The sequence below is a fragment of the Pipra filicauda genome, unplaced genomic scaffold (assembly GCF_003945595.2).
Source record: "Pipra filicauda isolate LSUMZ 115617 unplaced genomic scaffold, ASM394559v2 scaffold451_size532456_pilon, whole genome shotgun sequence".
NCBI lineage: Eukaryota > Metazoa > Chordata > Aves > Passeriformes > Pipridae > Pipra > Pipra filicauda.
Genome location: NW_024104589.1, coordinates 2128 through 10707, shown reverse-complemented (window position 1 = coordinate 10707; position 8580 = coordinate 2128). Strand labels below are relative to the sequence as shown.

The 8580-nt window shown below is 53.7% G+C and overlaps 1 long non-coding RNA gene across 1 annotated transcript; it reads left to right on the top strand.

Annotated features, from left to right (window-relative positions):
• The first annotated feature begins 4182 nt into the window (after nt 1-4182).
• LOC120324190 lies at nt 4183-6421 on the top strand. Its single transcript, XR_005565295.1, has 3 exons — nt 4183-4262; nt 5988-6029; nt 6348-6421. It is a non-coding gene; the product is annotated as an uncharacterized LOC120324190 (long non-coding RNA).
• The last annotated feature ends 2159 nt before the right edge of the window (nt 6422-8580 follow it).

Here is an 8580-nt window from a genome sequence, read left to right as displayed (position 1 = left end):
CCCCCTGAGAAGGGACTTTGAGTTAATGGCATCCCTGCAAGTGAACTTTGTGGGCTGTTCCCCCTGCAGGGCAGGTGATAGTCCCAGCTACAGTGATGGGAAAAATAGTTAAAAGGGAGCCCCAAAAGCTGGAAATCCTCCTGGAGGCTCTTGGCAAACAGAGTTTCCTGAGTTCCCCCTGTAAGAAGGACAGTGACAGCTTTTGAGTGCTGGTAGATCCTTTGAATAGATAGCCTTGAGTGTGCCCTTGTTGCACCAGTAGGCCTTGTCAAACTCCCCGTGTTCCAGGAGATAGACATATTAAAGTTTAAAATGATCCTTTTCCTAATCCTTTGTTGTCTTGAGGCTCTCCCCTCAGGAACTGCAGGAACTCCTGGTGCCACCTGGGCCGATGGATTGGACGCCCCAGCCCCTCCGTTCCTGCCCAGCCCCTGGGTCCGTGTCCAGTGGTGGCACTGCCAGCCCTGCAGGGGAAGTGGGAAGGGCCTTTGCAGGTCTTGTGGGTCACATCTATAGCAGTTGACATTGCAGAAAAAGGACCTGGGGTCTCTTATTCTTGAGTTCAGAAAGCTCCTTTTGGTTGGTGAGGAGGACAAAGTGGATCCTTCACAGTTCCCATCCGTGTTTGTGTCTCAGCCTGTGTTAGGATTCAGGGCTGTCAGTTGTTGTCACTGAGGAGTCAAACTGCTTTAAATAATGAGACACTGGCCTGATGGCTGACTGTCAAGAATAAAGGGGGAATACTCTCTGAGTTTTGAGATGTAACAAGCACTAATTGTTTTTGCAGTGGGATGTAGCCTGGAAAGTGCACAGAGCTGAGCCCAGGGATTGAAAGGGACCAAGCAAAGGAGGTGAAGAAACAAAGAAGAAGGGAAGTGAGGCAGCAGCCAAGCAGCACCAAGTTGCTGTGTCAGCAGGTGAGTTGTGTTGAGGTTCCTCAGGCAGGCCCTGAGGACTTTGAGGGCTCCAGACAGAGCAGACCTGGGAAGGCCCTCAGTGAAGCCCCTTGGAAACATTCTAAGGGTAGGTGTGTGTAGTTAATAAGTGTTGGAGTATGTCCTGAATGTGGAACAGGAATGCAGGGAAGGAAAATGAACCCTCCTGTAATGGTGACCCCTCCCATCAGCTGCAGTGGAGACCCCTCCGTGTGCCCTTTGGGGGCTGATTGCCAGGACCCCCGTGGGGCTGGGATCATGGCAGGGTGTTGTAAGCAAGGAATGCCTGGCTTCTAAAACTCACCAGCTGAGCCTTAGAGGTTTCTCTGAAGAGCTGATTTCAGGCAGCAGAATTGCCCCCCAGGAGGGACTCTGTGCCTGCTCTCCCGTGGCTCCAAGGGATCTCTGGCCCTTCACGCCGGCACCGAGATTTTCTCGGGAAGGGCCTCAGATCCCCGGACCAGTCTGGGACACACGCAAGATCCCCCTGCCTTTAGAAATGAGGCCTTCTTGTGGCTTCCTCCCCGTACCCGTGGGTGGGTTCCAAAGAAGGCCTCTTGAAATGCCTTTTGGGCTGTCCATGGCAAGCTTGAGACCAAATTGGCCCCCTGTAGGGACAGTGCTGTTGGTGCCCCCCGGGTTGGGGCACCCCGAGGACTCCAGCGCGCACCGAAAGGATTATTCGGGGAGATCCTCGGGGTGCCCGGCCCTGGGGAGCTCAAAGCAAGGTCCCTGCCATGGATTCAGGCATTGCTGAGAGTATCCCAGGGGTCCCTGTCCCTGCTAGACATGGAGCTCTCTAATGGCCTGGAATTGGGTGATAAAAGTGGTGCTCCAAGTGCCAAAGAAGTGTGGGATTGGGATTAAGAAATGAGCAGGGAGGGTCCAATTGGCTGTTTCCTCTGGAATGTGACTGTGAGAGCTGCAGGAGTGCCAGGTGTGTGTTCCAGTCCCCAGCATTTGGTTTGCACCTGTCCTGGTCAGACACAGGTCCAACTTCCTCAGTCCTTAACCCAAGAGAGGGAGAATTAAGGACTGGCAGTGTTCAGGTGATTGGTGTGACAGGGGTTAAACTGGGAAAACATTGGGTAATTCCTGAGTCTCTCTATTTGCCAAACTCACCCAAACCTGTGCTAGGAAGAGATGGACTGGAGTCTCTGATCTCCTGGGTTGTTGTTCTGCACGATCTGGGAGCCTCTGGGATTAGACTGGACTGGGCAGAGAGGGAGCAGTTTGTCCTGTGGAGTTGGGATGGGTTTGTTCAGGATGCCCTGTTCCTCAGGTGGAGCTTTGAATTCCCTGGAAAAATGGATCCTGTCAGATGGTTCAGGCCCTCGTGGGTGCTGGAGCAGAGGCCTCTTTAATTTGTGGTCACCCTAAAAAGTTGCAAGAAGAGCAAGTTCTGACTGCAGGATGAGGTGGGAAACCAAATGAAGTGGTCCAGAGAAAAGCTGAGCTTAAAATTGGTCCTGTGCCAGAGCAGCCTCGTGCAGTGCTTGTTGCTGTCCCTGAGTGTCCCATTGCAGTGGATATTTCCAAGGGTGCCTTGTGCTGGGGAACACTGGGGGCAGTTCCCTTTCCCTGGGCAGGGCAGGCAGGGCACGTTTCCCCCCTCGAGGGTGGCTCCACAGTCCCCCCCTGTGCCCTGGGAGCGTGGCAGAACACCTGGAGCCACTGTCCTTGTCAGAGAGGGGACAAGGGATGGTTGGATGGGTGAGGGAATGGTTCAGGGAGTACAAGCACCATTAGAATGAGTAGTGCAGCACCTGGAAAGGAAGGGGGGAGTTAATCCAGACCAAATCCAAGCACCTGCCCAACCTGTGATATTTTTAGGAACTCAGAGGTGCTGTGGTCCCCAGGAAGTGTTGCCCAGGACTAGGCAGGAGACTTCAGGCTTGGTCACCCCCAGAGCCAGGTGGAAGCCCAGCAGTTTATTGGTTTGTTTGGCTTTTGGTGACAACCAGGTCCTCCTTTGGGACCAATCCTTGGCCTGTGCCATAAAGCCTCAGGACAGAAGTGTGAGTTTGAGTGGGAAATGAGCAGCAGGGAGGGTTGGAAACAGCTCAGGGAGCAATTCAACAGGCTCCAGACCTGTGACCAATAGGAGCCAGAGAGGGGCAACTAAAGGTTCCTGCCAGTGATAATGATGCCAATTGGAGCCCCTGGCAGAAGTAGGGTCATGTAAGGGGGGTACTTTTGAATTAGATGATCAATGGAGCATAGAGGTGTGAGAAAGACCCCCCCCCCCCCCCCCCCCCCTCCTCCCCCCCCCCCCCTCCCCCCCCCCCCCCCCCCCCCCCCAGAAAGAAATCCTATTAGGATGTGAAACCAGCTGGAGTGTGGTACAATGTAACTTGATGGCACAAGCTAATTGTAAGGTCCATTGTGCTTTTCAGCAAGTCAGCCTGACATCCCCTGTGATCAGAGCTGAGTTCTTCCTTGGTTCTTCTACATATTGCAAGGTAGGTACATCTGCCCTTGAAACACCATGGGAGAGGTCATACCTAGGGGTGAGAAGGATGCTGGTGAGAGGAAGATGATGTGGGCAGGGGTGGCTGGCCCCTTGCCCTACAGGTAGGGCAGGCCCAGACTGTTGCCATCAGGCCATGATCGGGCGGTGTTTGGCTGCCATTCAGGCCTCCCCTTACACTGCGTCCTGGCCCTACGTGGTGTAATGTGGAGCTGATAAAATGGGCTGTCAGGACTGCTGAGCTGAGCGATCCTCATCCTGCCACCGAGCCTGTGTTGCTCCGCGGGGACGCCCGCTAAGGGATGGGCACCGACCAGCTGCTGCAGATCCTGACAGCCCTGCCTGGCTGGGGGGGTGGGCACAGTGTAGTGATGGGAGGCAACAGAGAAAGAAGACTTTAAATATCCTTTAGTGTTCCTTTAATACCCTTCATTTAGTATTCATAATATTTTCCCTTTAATTTCCCCTTTTACTAACCAGATATCGTGTTAATAGTTATCCATAATATTGTGTTAAGATCCTTTTTGGTATCCCTTTAACTCCCTTTTAACTAGTTAATATTATACTGTATTGAATGCTGTTCTCACTATTTGTTTTAATGCCACATGATAAGGTAGTTCATTTGTATCCTTTTTAACTTTTGATTCTCTTTGCCAAGTTTATTATTATTATTATTATTATTATTCTCACTGCAATAAAGCTATTTTGTGTGTTTGAATGCTTGTGGCACTTGTCTTTCTTGTTGGCATGTATCCTAATGAACTGTTCCAGGTAGGAAGGAAGTGCCCTTAGGATTTGGGAACAGGAAGTTACTGGAAGCCAGCCCAAGATGGACCCTGTTGGAGAAGCAGCTCTGAGTATGTTCTTGGGCTTTAGTGGGAACAACAAATGATAAGAGGGCCTGAAATCCCCGTAAGGCCGTGGGTACAAAGCTCCTCCAGGGTGCCCAGGCCAGGCCCTGCTCAGGAAGGCAGCACCATGGAATGGAGATGGTGTATCCAAGCCAGAGCCAGAGCAGGGGGCGGGGCAGGAGCGAGGCCTCGGGAGGGAGTTGCCACCGGCCCTGTGGTTGAAGCAACAAGTGTAGATCCCCTGGACAGTGAGCACAAATCACTGGGAAAGGGGAAAAGCCCCAGAGCAAGTGCTGGGAGAAGAGGGAGCATGCCTGGCTCACTGCTGGGTCAGCCAAATCTGTCAGTGGGAAGCACTTTTGGAAAGCAGGAGCTTATAACCTGTGCCAGAGGGAGTTTGAAGTCACAAAGGGGGGAGGCAAAAGTAGTCCAGGTGCTGAGTGAGACACTGTACCTGTGGGAATGAAACAGGAAGAACTAGGGCAGTGTCAGGTTTGTAGGGATTTGGGGTCAGTTGGCAGTGGTTTGGCTACTTGGCTCCCAGCTGACACCATCACAGAATTAGTGATTAAATGCAGACAAGGAAAATGGGAATATGTTCTGTGAATAAATGTTAGTGGAGGGAATGACATTGCCATGTTGTAGCTTGATATCTTACAGAAACTGTGGATCCTGGCCATCCTCAGAGCCCTTGTGGTCCCTCTGGGCGATGCTGTTGGCCCGGGCAGTGCCCTGGGAAAGGTGCCTGGCTCGGGTGCCTTGGTTTGATTTGGATGGAGATGGAAAAGCAGCTCCAAACCAGGCCCCCAGGACAAGGTGCCCCGGGCAGCAAATGGCCCTTGGCCAGGGGTCAGTGTCCCTTTGTGCCCAGGGGGACTCTCTGGCAGGGCCGGGGTCTGTCGGGCTCATTGTGCGGGCGGCTGTTGGTGCCCTCAGTGGGATGGGATGGATGTGATTCCAGGGGCTGGGAGCACTGTTGCCATGCAGTGCTGTAGTTTCCCTTACGGTGCTGGGTCCGGGGGGTCTCCCTGGCATCCTTGTCCCCCTGTGTGAGCGGTGCCAGTCCCAGCCCCAGTGTCACAGCAGCAGGGCCGTCCCCTGGGCTCTGCCTGCGGGGCTGTTCTGGGGAAGTGCTGCCAAAAGAGCAAAGGGATCAGCTGGGGCAGGGGATGGCACAGTTGGGCATCATCCTCCCGAGGCGAATATTGGTCCAACTGTTGGGTACCTGCTGCCTGTGTCCTGCAGCCCAACATCATCAGGATAATAGAATTCCTTTCCCCACTCTGCTTCCAGTGCTCCCATCTTGGCCCAGGCAGTGAGGCTGGGGGGACACGGGACTGGGATGAACGGGAGCTGGTATTGGATTTGTAGACAGTGGAGACATGGAATTGTTTGGTAACCAATGGCAAAGAGCTGGGCCAGGTGTATCCCGAGTGCTGAATTCAGGAGCACAAGGGATGCCCACTGTATTTACCCCCCACCCTTCACTCCAGAATGGGATGGGGAGTTTGGGCAGCTCTCTGATGGTTCCCCAAGATGTAATTGTTGTGCACAGGGGAACAGCAGTAACTTATGAACTGGGCTGAGTGCACATACCATAGTGTGTATATTGTAATACAAAGAAATGAGGCACAGAAGGACTTAATGGGTACCAATGAACTGATCTGGAGGGCTGTATTCCCATCCTGGATTGCAAAAATTAACTGGATTTTGTCTCCTGAATTGCTGCAGTGCACCAACTGATATCGTGCTGGAAAAATAACACACTGCAATGTAAGTAAACCAGGGATTTTTGTATGTAACTGCAAATTATTGCCCTACAAATCTGAAATAAGACTTGACTTGATCACCAAATGCAAACAGTAACTATAGGGGGTCAAGTAGTGACCTTTGGGCGTCAGGTAGAACAAGTCCCTGCTCCCCACTGGTGGGACATATTTACAAGATTCTCACCATCTGCTACAAAGTTTTTAAACACTTTAATCTATCCACTGATCACAGTAATTATACTGATTTTATGAACAATATGGAGTTGTTGTCTCTGGGATCAATTACAAGAAGTTGTTTCTCACGTGTCTCTGCCCTGCCCAGGGATCAAAGGACCAAAGGAAAGATGAGAAGTTCCCTGAGAACTGAGCCCCGGGGCTGCTGCCCCTGAGGAGCAGGGTAAGGGCTGTGTGTGCTCAGGGGCCCTGGCTGAAGGCTGCAGGTGCTGTGAGTGTGTGCTGGGCCAAGGCAGCCAAGGTGTGTGCAGCTGTTCCGTGCCCTCCACCCTTGGAGGTAAAATTCCACAGCCTTGAGCTGTTGGGTCCCAAATGATATTGGAGGGAGAGGCAGAAAATGCCACTGCTGCTGGGGCTGAACTGTCTGCAGTGACTGGGCAGGACTTGGCCCTGATGCCTGAGTGCATCTTTGGGATGGATCCCAACTGTGAGCCCCTGGCTCCATAACTTGTTAAGATGGTGTTCCTGCCAGCCCAGCTGCTGTGTTGGTGGTCCTGTGGGCACCTCTTGCCCTGGCCTGCTGTGAATGTGTTTGTGTTGCAGCTCAATAAAGTCCCTTTCAGCGGTGATTGTGTCCTTTTTGTGTCAGTTCCTCTCCCCTCTTGCCCTGCCCCAGTGGCTGCATCACTGCCTTGTGCCTAAATGAACTCTTCCCCTGCAGCAGTTCCCTGCTGCTCTCAGAGAGGGTGGAGTTGAGGCCCCTGAGCAAAGGGAAAAAGGATCCATCCAAGGCAGGCCCGTGCTCCCCCCCTGCCTTCCTCCAGCCTCCCGTGTTTCCAGTTCCCATCTGTGCTGGACACACAGCCTGTTCCCAAACAACCCCTGTTCCTGTTCTCTCTCCGTGTCTCCCCTCACAACTCCCCTCCTCTAATCTCCAGCTGCCCAGGCCCCTGGTTTTGAGGGGCATTCCTGGGCTGCTGCCCCCCCATTCTTTATAAATGAAGTGCCAAGAGCCCCAAGTGCAGAGAGGTCTGCAGGGAAGAAGTGCCAAGAGCTGCCTGTGCCTGCCTGTGTTCCTGCAGTTCTCCTTCCTGTTCTCCCTGGGCTGGAGAGACCTGCCTGCCCTGGGTTTATTGGGGCAGAGGGATGGGATGAAATTTGTCCAGCAGGTTTGTTCACGGACACTTGTTTTCTGACAGGCAGTGCCATTTTCCTTTTGCCTTTCCCAGGTTTTCCCAAGTGCTGCCCAGCCCGGGGATCCGTGTGCTGGGACAGTGATTGGCAGCAGGAAGGGGAGCCTTGGCCTCACCTGCCCAGCTCAGGTGGGTGGCACAGAATGGGGGTGGGCTGGCAAGGCATGAACACATTTCTGAGTTCTGGAGTGCCTTGAATCCTCTCCCTGTCAGGTTTCTCTCCCTCCTTTCCTGGGCTCCAGCATCCCAGGTGTCTCTTCCTTTGCCCAAAGTCCAATGGCAGAGGATTGACTGACTCCCAAGGGAGGTTTGGAGTAAAGAAGGTTCTGTTCCAATGGGGCAAGGAATGCAGATCTTAATTGTTGTTTTACTTTTGCTTGTTTTTGCATTGTTATTTTTTTTGTGTGTGAAATTTTGATTGTTGTTTTTGATATATTGATTTTTTTATTTTATTGCATATTATCTTTGTTAGTCGCATTTGGTTGAGAACCGCTTTGAAGCCTCCTTTTAGTGCCTGAAGTAGAGAGGAATAAAGATGCTGGAAAAGGCCACGTTTCATTTGGTGTCCCCCCTGGATTTTTCATGGCTCAAACTCTCTAGTGAGCAATTGAAGAGAAGGGTGAAGGGCAGGAGCCTTTGACTTGTCCAGTGCCCTTAATTGCCTTGTTCTCCTCTCTTCCAGGCCAGGCCAAAGCCCTGATCCAGCCCAGCTCTGCCAAGTGCCCTGGGCTGGGAGCAGCCAAAGGCAAGAGGCTGCAGCCCGGCCGGCAGGACTTGAGCGACAGGGCCGAGGACTGCGGGAGGGACAAGTGGTTATGGCCACCCACGACACACTCTCTCATCCCGGCCGTGGTTTGGGGTCCATCCCCCGCTTTTGGGTCGCGCCCCGGGGCTGCAGTCCCGGCCGTGCCCACCGGGGTCACCGCTCTCCCGTGCCAAGGCACAGCCCCGGCTCCCCCGGCCCGAGCGGGACCGTGTCCCGTTCCCTGGGGGGGTCCCAGCCCCGCTATGGCCGCAGCGGTCCCGATCCCAGCCCCAATCCCACCTCGGTCCTCCCGCCGCGGGGCCCCCACTCCGCCTGCCGGGCGAGAGGCGGCACCGACCAGGACCCGCAGCGGGCACGGGCGGGACCCGGGAACGAGCCCCGGGAACAAACCCCCGAGCACGGACCCCCGGCAACGAGCCCCT